The sequence below is a fragment of the Geospiza fortis genome, unplaced genomic scaffold (assembly GCF_000277835.1).
Source record: "Geospiza fortis unplaced genomic scaffold, GeoFor_1.0 scaffold206, whole genome shotgun sequence".
NCBI lineage: Eukaryota > Metazoa > Chordata > Aves > Passeriformes > Thraupidae > Geospiza > Geospiza fortis.
The window spans coordinates 8213635-8227645 of record NW_005054311.1 but is presented as its reverse complement, the minus strand read 5'-3'; the positions used below and the strand labels follow the sequence as shown (position 1 = coordinate 8227645).

The 14011-nt window shown below is 40.9% G+C and overlaps 1 protein-coding gene across 1 annotated transcript in view; it reads left to right on the top strand.

Moving 5' to 3' along the window:
* CARMIL1 (capping protein regulator and myosin 1 linker 1) overlaps positions 1–14011 on the top strand; it is a 187348-nt gene that overhangs the window by 150017 nt on the left and 23320 nt on the right. The gene's annotated exons all lie outside the window — the stretch shown is intronic.

Here is a 14011-nt window from a genome sequence, read left to right as displayed (position 1 = left end):
ATACTGAATGTTATTGCTAGTATTTTCTGTTGTGAGGATTAGGATTTCCTAAATACCAAACTCTGCATTAGCACTTATTAGCTTCAGCTTAGGGTAAATTTCTTATCCAGCCTTTAACAGTGGCCTGAGAGCCCATAATATGAAAGACTTGTCAGTCATGCCAGTATTTGCCAGTATGTTAAATGAGTTGTGAGGAACACTGGGAGCAATTGAGTGGTCCAGTGTAGGATGAGATTGCTGGAACATTACACATCCAAGAGTTTCTGATCTCCCTGAGCTGCACTACAGTAAATTGATGCTTCCCTAATCTACAGCTTAGGGAAGCATCAAATGTAGTCTTAGTTGTCTACATTTGATTAGAGCTGCATTGATGGTAATGAGTCATTAGATAAAAGTTGCATGCAACTAAGATGGAAAAAAAAATCTTTATGCAGAAAATGACTTGCTCTTCTCAGATGAAAGGAAAACCCATGGCCTGCTTTTCAGAGCTTAGACTCAATCATGAATTAAGTTCATAAAATAGTGTGGTTTGTCTAAATTGTCCTGTGTGTATATGATGAGTGTGACACATATTCAACTCATGCATGCATTTTAAAACTACCTTTAAATAATGCACCCTTTTTTTAACTGAGACTGAGTATTATGTGTCCTGGTATGTGTGATCATGTAGGTAGGTACTATCTGATTTTGATTTCCATAATGCTTCTAGTTGTCATGTGCATTAGTACTTTGCAGAAGTAAGAAATACTAAATAATGCTCATTCCCCACTGAAAGATAGTGGAGCATCTTTGTTAGATTGTGTTTAACAGTTATTTTCTTAAATCTTTTTTTTTAGTTATTTGAATATTATTTTGGCTTGTAGAGCACTAAATAGAGCTCAATAGAGTCGAGACACTATTTAAAGATGTTTTGAGAGAAACAGCTTTTCTTTTACTAACAATCCATGTACCCATCTTTTTAAAATATCTCTTTCAGCAATATAACTTTATTACTATAGGTAGTAATAAGCATACAACCAGGATAAGTATTGTTTTTAGAGCAAAGTAGAGGTTATTTATTTTGTGAAGAGATATGGTAGGAAGTTGTTTGAAACATGTAAAGCAATTGTAGGTTGCAATACAGAAGTTTGCCTATAACTCTTCTTTAAAGCATTTCAGTCTAAGATTGAAACACTTGGATGGTAAATTGTGTTTGAAAAAATGCTAGTGGCTAATGGGACAGGACTGCCTGTGATGAATATTGAGTGCTAGCCATTTTTCATCTACTTCTAATTTTAACAACAGAAATTGTTCTGTGATTTCAATGAAGGAAAGTTTAAAAAAAATCTCATTAGCAATATATCAAAGTTCTTTATTGAACAATAGATTTCACCTGTAGAATAGAGAAGAAAATTTCCAGAAATAGCAGAACACTTGTGGATTGGTGGTGTATGTTTATGACAAGGAGTGTATGGACCTCAGTGTTTTCAGAGAAAAGGAAAAAATGGCACTCACCAAGAATAAAATTATTGAAAACAAGCAAACAAACACAACAAAAAGACCACCCCAAACTCATGAAGCACCACCTGTAAGCTTTTCTCCCCTGACCCACCCCCAGCCCCTGCCCCCTTCCCATCAGCGCAAGTTTGAATTAAAACAACAGAAACCTCTTCAGTTGTTTTCACTGGCAGAAGGAGGAGATCATGGTGCACACTCAGGAACATGTGCACTGATGCTGTAAGAAGGAAAACCAGTGCACAGATTCTCTGGTATGCCCTGACTTACTAGCATATCAGATTCTTGCTGCTCTCTATTTACCTGCAACAGAATTGTCTCAAGCATAGACTCAGCTTTTTGGATGAAAGACAGAACACCTACTGCAAATGAACCCAGTTTCCTGTTGGACTCTATATTCTCCTGCTCTATAAATAAAGCTCCAGCTCTGTGACTGACTTAATCCAGCAAAACTCTTCTTTGTGCTGAAATGAGCATTTCCACTTTCCCCCGTACACAGTTCGCACTTTCCTGCCCACAGGCTCACAACAAACTGGGTGTGGGAATTGATTCGACTGACAGTTCAGCTTTTCACAGAGGATTTCTTTCCCAGGTTAGTTTACAAACCAACTAGTCCCCTGGTTGAGCCCACAAAACAAATCCTGAGTGGCAGAAACAGGCAGATAGGGGTGAGGGCAAAGGCAGCAGCCTGGATGAATGCTGGATTAAATTGATTGTGACACTTGAGTTTCTCTCTTGTATGCATTAGCCAAAATGGGCCTTTGATGTGCAGTAAATACAGCACTCTGTGGGAAGCTAGAAACTGGCATTATGGTATGTGAGCGTGTTCTTGGCTTCTGAAAAGGCTCACAGGCATGTGAGCAAATCTACTGCACTGGGAGTCCAGTCATATTTCTGACTCACCCTGAACTAGGACAGTTTATGGAAATATCACCAGGAGGAGCAAAGCACAGTGCCAGAGTCCTCCTTAAGCCTTTCCTCACACATGCAGTGCTGTGGCTGAGAAAGTACCATACAAAGAGAATCAGTGGGATCATCTTGCAGAAGGTCGTGTTTATTTGCAATTTATGTGTTATCCTCATTAGAATTATGAATACATTAATTTTAATAGTGATTATTCATTACCTATCTTTTCCTGATTTCCTCTGTATATAATTTTGCAGCATCCTCAGTGCCCTTACCCATGTTTATTCAGTACTTGATACATGTATAGAGTACCAAGTACAGGCTTATGAGGGTGTTACGTGTTCTCAGCTGAAACACTCTAAAAGAAACCTGGCTTTCAATGTCTTTTCTTGGGTCTCTAAATGGAAGGAGGTGATGGATAATTTATAGATGGGGTTTTTTTCTTAAACCAGCTGAGATTTCTTAGAGTTCAAAGCTGTTTCTTATAATCTAGGGTTCATTATTGGCACGATATGAAGTAAATGAAGAAAGTGATGAACTGCTTAACAGCGCTGCATTCATGTTTAAGAAAAAAAGTAGTATAAATTTGGAGATTGCTTTCTGCCTAGGTTATAGGAAGAACTGTGGAATGCAGCTGCTGGATATTCTGTTTGGGTGGTGACACCTGTACCAGGCACTTGTCTTCCTGCAATACTGGTGCCTTAGCAGACCCAGATTTGTGCTGGGGGTGGAGAGGAGGGCGTGTAGTTGTTGTGATTTCATCTGGCAGGCAGCTGAACATCACGCTCACCTCCCCCACAGTGGGATGCGTGAGAGAATCAGAAAAAAAGTACAAAACTCATGCTTTGAGCAGAAAAACAAGTAGAGCAGAAAAGGAAGGGGGTATAGTAATAATGATGAAAAAATGTACAAAACAAGTGATACATGATGCAGTTGTTCAGCACCTGCTGACTGATGCCCAGCCAGACCCTGAGGAGCAGCCACCACCCCCTGGCCAATTCCCTGCAGCTTTATGAGCTGAGCATGATGTCATATGGTCTGAAATACCCCTTTGGTCAGCTGGGGTCAGCTCTCCTGGCTTTGCCCCCTCACACCTTCTTGTGCACCCCCACTCTCCTTGCTGGCAGGGCTGCATGAGAAGCTGAAAAGTCCATGATTTAGTGTAAGCACTGCTCAGCAACATGTAAAAGCACCATCATGTTATCAACACTGTTCTCATGCTAAATCCAAAATACAGCACTGTACCAGATGCTAAGAAGAAAATTAACTTGTTCCCAGCTGGGAACAAGAAGGCACTTACATCCTTTGTGGCAGTAATTGTCTTACTGATGCTGAGTTTCCATTGGTTTACTTCATGTGTCATGAAAAAGCCACATGGAGAGGAGAGTTCAGTAACAAACCAAACACCGGTCTTGAGAGGTGAACTTCCCTGCAGGGATTTTAAGTTCTTTTTCTACTAAGAAGTTTGTCTGTGGTGGACAGAAAGGTCTTGAATGTGCAGCTGTGCAGTCTGTGGGTAGTGCCACTCCTGGCTGCTCAATCCAACCCTTTGCCACTCTGCAGGCAAGAATTTGAATGCCCAGGCTGCCAGCACAGGCATCTCAGCAGGCACCAGCTGGTCATAGACTGTCACAGCCTGCTGATGGACACCCAGCCACCACTTGGTGCAGAAGTGACTGTCCCTACCTGCATTTGCTTGCCCATTAAGCCAGTAGCTGAATCACCCCAGAACTCACCTGCCTGCTTCAGGTAGAGTTAACAGGTTATGAGGGCAAAGCCCTTTTGCACAGGTTGAGTCAGGGAGCGCTCATGTAATCCCTTTTGCCTGCAGCACCATAGAGTCAGTTGGTGTTCAGCACAAACAGATACAGAATCATCTTCCCACAGCCTCTGCTTATAAGAATCTTCTTGTTATTTCCCTGGTAGATCAGCAGGAGCTCCTTTGGAGTAGTTCTTGCCAAAATATCTGCTCTGGAACCTTTGGCAGAGGGGCAACAGCAAGCAGCATGAGAATAGCCTGTGATAATGCTATTTCTGTAGCACACATCTCTCTGTAGCCATGATGTGACACAATTCAATTAGCATCTGGCAAACTGACCTTCTCAAATGGCTGAGGAGTTTTCTGTATAGGTTGTGTGGTCCTTTCTGCTGCTTTTTTGATTCTTCCAGCATCTCAGATGAACAAGTTGGCATCAGGTACTTAATCTGTGTTGTCTGGGGAAATCTTGTTTACTCTGAAATCTGGAGAGCTTACTGAAAATAGCACAAGCATGAGTCTGTCTCACTAAGAGTGCTTCACGCTTCTTGTTTCACCCAGAAGAACATGAGGCTTGCCATGTTTTGCTCTGCAACGCTGATACTTCATATTGCAGGGATAAAGAATAGTTCCTCACAGGAAGAGGGGAGATAAAGTCTGTGTTAGGGTAGGCAATTACAGAGTACCGTTAGGCTTTGCTATATTTTGTCAAGGAAAAGTAGGTTAGGATGAGCTGGGTTACCAGAATAGGAACGTCAAAATAAATAAATAAGTAAATACAATCAAGTATACATACTGCCAAAAGGTCAGAAGACAGCTTCCAAGTCATCAAGTCTCATCACTGCTATCATTTACAACTGCATCACACAGCCTGATTCATAAATCTATCAGGCTTCCTCTCAAAACATCTTATGTTAGACTAGAGGACAACTTAGAGGAAAACGTACTTTCTTTGGATGTTATTCAGGTCAGCTAAAACCTCATTACAAAGTGGTGCATCTATCCCTGCAGTGAGATTGTATCTCATGTTAGATCAAGTTAGTGTGAATTTTTGAGGTCAGTATAGGGGCAGGACTGGAATACTAATCTGAAACCAAAAACACTTAAACAGGTGGAAGAATGTTCAAGTATGCAGATATTAAAAAAATGAGAAGAAAAAAACGAGAGAAGAACAAAGTGATTGAAAAGTCAGATCGAAAAGTTTGGTTTCACTCAAAGCTGATCAGAACCTCATTTTATCTGCTACAGTTTATCTATGAGTAATTTCCAATACCATGGTATTTAGATACTCCTGGGAAGTTTGTGTCTATACAATCAGCATTTAATTCCATGCTTGTGGTGAGCAGCGCTGCTTTGCAGGGTAGGCATCTTCCAATCCTTTCATTGTGTTTCTGTCCCTCCTAGGCTCATGTGCTGCCCCATGACTGTCTGACCAAGCAGCATTAGTTAAATCAGGTGTCATACTTTAGTGTCATCACTGCATAAGTCACCTTTTGAGTTTTGCCATCCTCTCTTGGGTAAATAATGATTGACATTTTCTATCAGTTTGTTTTATAGAAGAAACTCAAATATTCTATTCAAGTATTTCAGTTTCTCATGCAGGGTCTTTGAATATTTGCTAGTTGCCTGTCAAGATATTTCCTGTTTTCAACAGGAAGATAACTTGATAAAGTATAGGCAGGACTTAAAATTCAGAAAGTTGAGAGGTTTTTTTAATGTTCTAGTTCATAAAGTATATTTCGAAATGTCTGAGGGGTACAAAGATTTATTGTGCATGCTGGAGAGATGTCTGAAGCAATATTTTCTGTGAGAAAATAACAACAGCTCAAGTGTGCCTGAGTTTTCAAGAGTAAAACTTCCCATCATAATTCTGAGCATAGAGTCCACTTGCCCCTCCAGAGTAAACTCACTGTGATAGTGCTAGTCCCTGTAGCATTTTCCCTGTCAAATGCCACCACAAGCAATGCATCATCTGCCCACACAGCGTCTGACAACGGTGTGAGGATGACTAGTAGGTTTTTGTCTGGATGACTGCTTATCCTTTTGGTAGCTGTTCACTTCAGGTTGTTGGATGGAAGGAGAGATGCAGAAGTTGTGCTGGTTCTCAGTGCTGGAAGCTCTAGGGCAGACAGGTACAACAGTTCTTTTCATAAAATCATCAAATGGTTTAGGTTGGAAGAAACCTTTAAAGATTCACTAGATCCAAGTTCCTGCTGTGGGCAGGAGCACCCTTTGCTAGATGAAGTTGCCCTAAGCCCTGTTTTTCCTGGCTTGAACACCCATTCAGGAGTACATTGCCTCTGAGCTGCTTTAATGATGTTCTTGCCCAGGGCACCTGATACATATGGTAGCTGTTAAAGGACTGCCTAAGGCTATCTTGAATAGCTGTCCACCCCTGCATGTTTGCCAAGTTTAAGAGCTTTTTGTTCTTACTGTGTGGAAGATTAGGTCATGAGCAAAGTAATTTTAGGGTCGGCTTTTGCCAGCTGAAGGTAATAAACAATGACAAGCAAGCAGGTTATGGTGACTTGAAGATATAGTTTGTGCTAGCTGACCCGCAGCAGCTCTCTACCCTGCACTTAGTTTTTAACTAAAATAGCTATAAAAGCAAAAGTAATGTAGTTGGAACCATCCTCTTGGATCATCTTGAAGCCCAGGTACTGCAGAAGATGTTAACCTCTTTATGAGCAAATAGAAGGCAAAACTGATGCTATGGAGAATTGCTTTTTCTTTTGCAGGTGGTAGTTGCAGGCACGAATTCTTTGCAGGATACTAATTCAGAACATGGAATTAAACATTTGGTTTAGTAATTTTAGGAACCACTCAGTCTAATTTGTGTGTCTGATTTTTCACTCTTCATAGTTGAAGCTTTGTGGTTTTTTATGCAGGGATGTTTATTAGCAGGAATTTTACACGGCTCAAAAGATGTAAGTGCAGAATTATTAATTAAAAGAAAATACTGAAATGCTTGATGAAATATCTAAGTACATGCACCACATCTTGGCAAGCAGAAAAGCAAAGGTTTCTTGGCTAGTAAAATATAACAAGCTCAAGGGCAAATCTACTGAGCTTATCTTACTGCAGTGCTACTCCTTTTCTTTCAGAAAATATTTCTGTACAAAGTAATTTTAAAGGTCAGGGTGGTTTATATGAGACTAATTGAATTAATAGTGAACCCATAGCTTTTTCTCTAGAAATTCAGCTCTTCGGGGAGGAAAGACGAGTAAACATACTCCTGAAAATCACATATGGAGTATTTGTATGCCATACTTATTTATTCTATCTATCTATCTATCTATCTATCTATCTATCTATCTATCTATCTATCTATCTATCTATCTATCTAATCTATCTATCAATCATTTCCAGATAGAGTACCAAACTCTGAAATATGAAGGTAAGAGCTGATATGAAAGATCATGGTCCCTACATTCAGAACTGTGGGGGGCTTTGCTCTCCTGTCTACTGAAAAACAGTCCATTAGGTGTCACAGATTTTAGCATTGCATATAACTTTCCAAGGACAATGGCATTCAAGGGGCAGATTCTAAGGAGAGTGGCTCAGGTTACTGTCACTGCTGGTGGGAAGTGCATCACTGGTTTTCAGAAGCCACATGGGGGCTTTCACCCTGGAAATCACATCACAAAATCTTTTGGAGTTGAAGTAAGCAGTAGCAACTTCCTAGTCCCTAAGGTTTTCTATATAGATGGTGAGATACCTGCATGTCCAAAGATGCCATGTGCAAAACCCAGAACTGGTCAATTTGCTGCTCTGCTTTGATAAGAAATTTTTGTTGGTTTTTTTTTTTTGGTTTTTTTTTTTGTTTTGATTGGTTGGTTGGTTGGTTGATTGGGGTTTTTGTTGTTGTTGTTGTTTTTTAATGAGACAACAGGTGTGTGACACTATCAGAGGTGGTTAGGAGACTAAAGGAAGCGTGGCAAATGTTGATTGACTGAACTGGTGTCATGGCAGTTTTGCAGGTCAGATTTCCTTACAGCAAAAGTAAACAACAGGACTTGTGATAAAATGCCTTGTTTTCTTATACCTCTTTCTTAAAAAGGCGTACCCCACAAAACGCATACAGCTGAAATGGTATCGCATTGAATAAATATGTTCTGTAAAATTCCTTTGAAATATTTTTATGACATCTCAGACCTCATTGGTACATTGTTAGAATGCAGTTTCTGATTTTGTTTGGGTTTCGTTTTCTTGGGGTTTTTGGTTGTGGGTTGGTATTTCATCTTCAGGGATGATCCATGAACACTGCGAGGCAGACCACTTCATATTGCAATTATGCTGAGCACAAACAAAGAGGGGAAAGGTTCAGAGGCCTCATGGTCTCTAGCACTTCAGGGCTCTGGACAGTGGCATTAGGTTCCCTGCAGAGCAGCCAGATTCCTTGGTGGCTTCAGGCAAGTCCCTTGGTCTTTGCTTTGCTTAATGGCGCTTCCTCGTCTAACCTGTTGCCTGCTGTGCGCCTCTTTCTCCCTCCTGACTCCCCACCCACAAGGTGTTTGGCGCCTTGTAAGTGCCTCAGTAGTCAGGAGATCACTGAAGTATGGAAGATAGGAGTTTCCATAAGCCCTTGTTGGATCAGGACCATAGACTGTAAACTCCCTCAAATCCTGGGATTGCTTCCATTTATGTGTGTTACTTTGCACTTTGGTCCTCATCGCATTTCCAGCTGCATATATAATACAAATAACTTTCCTGCCTGTGCATTAAATACACAGAAAATGCTGGACTACTGCCCCAAATGCTGTCTGAAAGAGAATCAGTATTGCTGGTTTATTTTTTGAAGTGTGCAGGAGCACTTTTTTTAAGATTGTATCAATTTTCAAGGTGTTTGTCAATTGGTTCTGCAGTCTCTCCAGCAATCTCAGAGCAGCTGTAGCGATTGGTAGTGTAGAAGATGGGCAAGAGAAGAGAGAACATAGATTCTGACAGTGAAATTGAGTCATATGTGTGCATGGAGAGTAATGAGGTGGTTTGCCTGAATCACTGCTAGCTGAGAACTCTTGCATAAAGCCAAAGTTTCTGAGGGTAAAAGAAAATAAAGACAAAAAAAAACAAACTGAAAAACCCCCAAAACCCTGAAGCAAAACCCCAACAAACAAACAACTGACCCTGAGGACAGCAAGAAAATAAAGGAGAGGAGCTGGGTGCAAGAACATGCAGCACTTTCTTGACAAGATGCTTAATCCAGACCATGATTACTCCTGCCACATTCTGCTAACACCTGCAGTGTTGTAATAGCAGCAGTTCCTATCCAACTTGAAAACAAAAGCACACTTCTAATAAACATTTTTTCTAACCCTAAATTCAGGAGGAGCATGGTTGGTCTTGAGCCATAGAAGAGATGGGATATGGCATTTGGGATTGCTTCATTTCCTGTGATGGCTGTGCTGCTTCCTTTTTTTGCTTATAATTTTTGAAGGGAAGAGAAAAGGTTTTGCTTCAGTCATGAAACAGCATCTTTCTCATGTGCCAAAAGTGCTTGAAAGTCTGCGCCTCTAAACCTCCTTATGGGAAGGAGAAATACTGTTGCCTTTCGTTTAGATTTATTTAAACCGCAGGAGAACAGACTTCCATCCTTTTTCATTCCTTCAAGAGAAGCTTTGTTTTATTTTCCTTGCTTGCTTGCACACCACAACAAACTGGCAATTTTTAATTCAGAATCTTCTTTCAGACTAGGAAGTAGGAGAATTACATTTTTTTCCTTGCTACTGGTGCCAGCAAAATGGAAAAATTGGGACAGCAGGTGGCAGGTTGGCACCATTGGCGAGTGCCTTATATTGGAAACAAATGTCAGAAAACCTTACTTTGTCCCAATGTAGATCAAATGAAAGAGCACATATTTCTGTGGTTATCCTCTGGAAATACAAATTTGTATAGCACTTCCAAATACAAGGGATTTTTACCTCATTCTTGCATGTCACCTTTCCTGCTAAGACTTTCAAGTGTTTTGGCTTTAGTTTTCTTTATTTTGGTGATTCCTGGTTTTGCCTCCTTTCCTGAGAACTGCTATTGCTTTGTCTTCCCCATTCATATTCTTTTTTCTTTCTTTTTTGCTGCATGGAGACTCTCTGCTGTACAAGTGTAAGTATTTTTTTAGCTCTGCTGTTTCTGGCCTACTTGTTTATGTTTTTGTGCTCCATTTGCCTCTGTACTGCCTTGAGAGTCTCCTGGGAGACTGTAGTGCCATCCATCTGCACCTACAAGTGAAATAGGCAGTAATTCAGGAATGAGTTGGATTTACAAAAAGGTTCAGCTAACATAGCATCTGAATTTAAGGGATCCCTTGGTTTTAAGACCAAACCAAAGCAGAGTGCTGATGTCGGAGGTATAAGCACAAATATTACTGCTCAGAAGGAAAATCTGTTGAGTTGGTTTTATATTCAAGCATCATTCAGCTTAATGAAACATGTTCTCAAAGCTGAAAACCCATATGTTGAAGGGAGTCTGGTTGGGGAGATAAATTTCAAGAGGGAGCAGCAAGTTGTTCATTTGTTTGTTTGAAATCTTCTGGAAGGGGAGTGACAGGAGGGTCACAGAGCATCTCTGTATCTAATAGGATTGAATATAATTACTGTGAAGTAGGAGGAGAAAAACATGGAAATAAGCATATCCCTCGGCACTTGGAGTAATTTCAATTATCTGTATAAACAAAGAATGTCTGAGATCCTGTTTCTGAAAGTACATTGTTTTCTAGCATTCAAAACAGAACTATTTCAGTTGTTGTTTTTAATTCCCAAGGTACTAGTGTTCTTCTACAGCTGGTAATACAATTTCAGAAAACTCCAGAGAGCTCAGACAGTTTTGTGAGGAAGGCAGTCAGAAGGGAGGAATCTGGAAAAGTGATCAGGGGAAGAGATACTGGGAGCTTAAAGTTAGCAAGGACACATGACAGTGTGTTAGTAAGCTCTTATTTGGAAGTGTGGTAGAGATCTGCTGGCCCACATCTACTGCAGAAGGGCACATTCATGGAGCCATCTCCTGAGATCCTCTCAATTTCCAGAGATGCAGTTAATATTTCTATCTGCTCTGCCAAGCAGCCTACAATGTGCTTATGGAAAAGTAGGCAAAACAAGGAAGAATTCAGGAGGTGGTGTGCTAGAATGGAAAGTCTGTGGAAGTTGTGTATGAGAGGAGGTGATACTAGCAGCTATTCCTCTGTAAAGGCCACAAGGGAAGCCTAAGGACAGAGAGTTACGTTGTGCTTGTGGGGCCAGAGGTGGTGAGAAGGCAGAAGATGTGCTTCTACCAAAGCTGAACTGCTTCCATGAAATATAGGAAATGGGACTCAGGCTGGGGAGTTCAGATATCTCCTCTAGCAATGACATGTGCACTGCTGCTGTAGCAGACTGTGTGGTGGCTGAGATGTTAAGCAGAGATTAAGCCTAATATTTTGTAAAAGAGCACACTGGCCTATTTAAATTAATGCTTTGACCCATTTTGCTCTGCGTGTGATCTAGAAAGTTCACTTGGCAAGAAGCCTTTCATCTGTGCACTTCCTAAACAGGAAAGAAAACAGAAGGTTTTCCAATAAAAGTGTATGTGGAGCTGTTATTCATGCTATTATAGCAAATGGGACGCATCTCTATCCCTCTGCCTTCATCCCCAGCAACCAAGCTGCTGATGAATCATGCCAAGCTGACAGTAAGTTACAGCAGAAACTGGCTTATGGTCATCAGCATGAGCTCTGCAGGGTCATCTGGGGGCACTTTCTTGTCTGGGAAGGAAAATGAAATAATTCTGTTCCTGGCTGTTGGAGAAGTATGTGGAGCATTCCAGTCCTTGCACAGGAACCTTAAAACTTGCCCTGTGATGTTTTGCATTGGTGCCCTGGGCCAAGGCAGCTCTCAGCTTGTAAGTGTTCATGCACTCAGAACACTGCCCATGGCTGTGCAGCTGCTGAGTGACCAGGGCTCTTCCATCAGTGTTTTCTGTCCTTCCTTCTGGTCTTCTTTAGCACAGAAGTTGCTGTATCTACTAAATGTAACTTCCAGTCACACCACCCAAAAAATCAGGAAACAGACCGAAATGCATGTGAATGTACCTTCACAAGTGAAATGGGCTGTGTCTGGAAATGTAACCAGGACTACTGATAGTGACTTGTGATTGCTGTCCCCCAAATGCTGAGCTGCTTCAACTCTGTCTTAAATGAGGTGTGAACGCTTTGGTTGTTTCAGGTTTGGGGGATGGATGGACAGCTGTTGAGGTGTGCAGTTCAGAGGCTGCCCAGCTGCCTACCTCTTGCACAGTCCACTGCAGTTGTGGCTGAAAAAATTCAGCACCTCTCCATCCACTTACCATCCAATCCATTGCATTTAATTTATTGGTAACTCTGAAAGTAGTGTCTGACCTTTTGATGCAGCAACACTTTGCCTGCTCATTAGTGTCAGAGCGAGTCTGCTCAGGTGGCAAACTACTTCCTGGCTCATCTTGAAACTATTGTGTCATTTACTGATGGTTGTCAAATGTGGAAGTGGAAACGTGCAACAGCTGAAGGTATCTTTTTTCCCTAACAATGTACACGTCAATAAAAGCAGAGCTCTGGTGTATTTATTTATTTGTTTGTTTATTTATTTATTTATTTATCTATCTATCTATTGCCCAGGCAGTGCTATCACTGCCCACTCTGTAGTCTTCAAGTCCTTTTCTGGTCTTGAGAACATGGGTAATAGCTGTCCTGTCACAAAAAATCTGTCATAACCCTGAGCATGTGAGTAGTGGTGCAATGATCCTCGGGGCTACTTTGGGAATATGAATTCGGCACACGCAAGTCTGTGCACTGAACTTTCCATTGATAAAAACCAGCAAATGTTTACCCTAAATAGTCCATGATTTGTCTGAAATATTAATGCCAACTATGTTTTTTCTGGCTGATATAAAATTGATACTCCTAACCTTCATTAACAATTCTGTTAATGACTGGAAAGCCATAACAGAATTTGAAGCCACTAGATTTGAAGTCACTAGGATTCAAGACTAACGGGTTAATGGAAGTATATGGGTATCACTAAAGCCAGCATGTACAACTCTACCACAAAAGGAGCCCATCTTTATAGAACCTGAGTGATTTTAAATTAACTCTTGAGAAAACCTGCAGTTCAACTTTTAAACAAAAAGTCTGACAATGCCGAGCTGTGTTAAGAGGTCTGAAGTTGGTGATGCATCCATTTCCTGTAGCAAAACTGTCTTTCTCACCATGCAAACTTTCAGAAGGCTTCAGTAAAGACAAGACAGACAACTTTCTTCCAAAAAGAACAAACTTGAGTCCTAAGTCTGGGTATTTACGCTCTTAAGGCACCATACTCCTTTTTTGGGCAATGTGAAGATGAGAAGGCTGATAGCAGTTATCCAGTAACTGTGTTGGATGTACTCTGAACTTGCCACCTCTTCTCAATATGTCTTAAGTCCAGGGAAGTCATGTGTTTGCTACAGATACTGCCGACACTGACATGGTGGTTTTGTTTTTTGTACTCCCCAAGACTCATTTTCCTAGGGAAGTTCAGTGAGCTGTGTGGTGATGTCCAGAAGCATCGATTCCCAGTGACATACCACTAACAAATGAACTGAGGAAGTGTGTTTTGTATCAAAAATAAAAGCCAGAACAAGGGGTATATTATTCCTGGTATTGTCATTAACTGCAGTGTTGTACAAAGTAATTAAGTCTTAAATGAGTCCCTCGTGATCTCTGCAGAGGTGAGATTTTAATAGTTCCCTTGTTTTACAGTTGGAGATCAAAGAGTTAATGCTTGGACAATTTCAGTAATCATCCTGTGTGCAGCCTGCACTTTTAATGGGAAAAATGAACTACCTCCCTGGTTCTGTTCAAAGTCAGTTAAAATA